This window comes from Myotis brandtii, unplaced genomic scaffold, assembly GCF_000412655.1.
Source record: "Myotis brandtii unplaced genomic scaffold, ASM41265v1 scaffold796, whole genome shotgun sequence".
Lineage (NCBI taxonomy): Eukaryota > Metazoa > Chordata > Mammalia > Chiroptera > Vespertilionidae > Myotis > Myotis brandtii.
In genome coordinates this window covers 619,657-620,399 of record NW_005371207.1, presented here as the reverse complement: position 1 = coordinate 620,399, position 743 = coordinate 619,657, and the positions used below count along the sequence as shown (strand labels likewise).

Below are 743 nucleotides of genomic sequence, written 5' to 3'. Positions count from 1 at the left end.
GCCCCGGGGGGGGGGGGGGGGGGGGGGGGTAAGGGCAGAGGGTGGGGTGAGACCCAGGAGGAGGGGAGCTATGGGGGGAAAGAAGAGGGACAACTGTAATAATCTGAACAATAAAAATTTATTAAAAGACAAAAAAAAAAAAAGAGCCAAGAATATATAATAAGGAAAAAAAAAATCCTTGCCTTCCATGGCTTTGTAATACTCCAAAGTAGTGTAATTATCGATCACCTTCGTAATAACAGGCATTCAGGCTATTTGGTTTTTTGTTACTAGCAAAAGCACTGATAATGAAAAGTTGTATCCACATGATTTCTTCAGGATGAAAATCCAGAAGAAGAAATGTCGGGTCAAAAGGTTTCTACATTTTTCAGAGAATATATTCTTGCTCTTCAAAATAGTTTTGTTAGCATCTATGGGAAGCCCTTCTATCATATATATATATACACACACTCACACACTGAGTGGCCAGATTATTATGACCACCTGACATTTGTAGGCAAATTAGCTATAATTTCGCACTGAAGTTGCTAGAAGGCCAGACCATTATAAACGTCTGAATAGCACAACATACCTAAGTATCATTGCTGATCAAGTTCATCCTATCATGTTGATGGCGTATCCCAATGGAGATGGCTTCTTCCAACAAGACAATGCACCATGCCACGGTGCTCGTATTGTGCAGGAGTGGTTTCAAGAACACGAGGGAGACTTTACCTTGCTTAGGTGACCCCCACAATCACCAG

The 743-nt window shown here is 41.5% G+C and overlaps 1 protein-coding gene across 1 annotated transcript in view; it reads right to left on the bottom strand.

Annotated features, from left to right (window-relative positions):
* The window catches only part of IPO5 (importin 5), a 54,322-nt gene that overhangs the window by 20,067 nt on the left and 33,512 nt on the right, over positions 1 to 743 (bottom strand). The window lies entirely within an intron of this gene.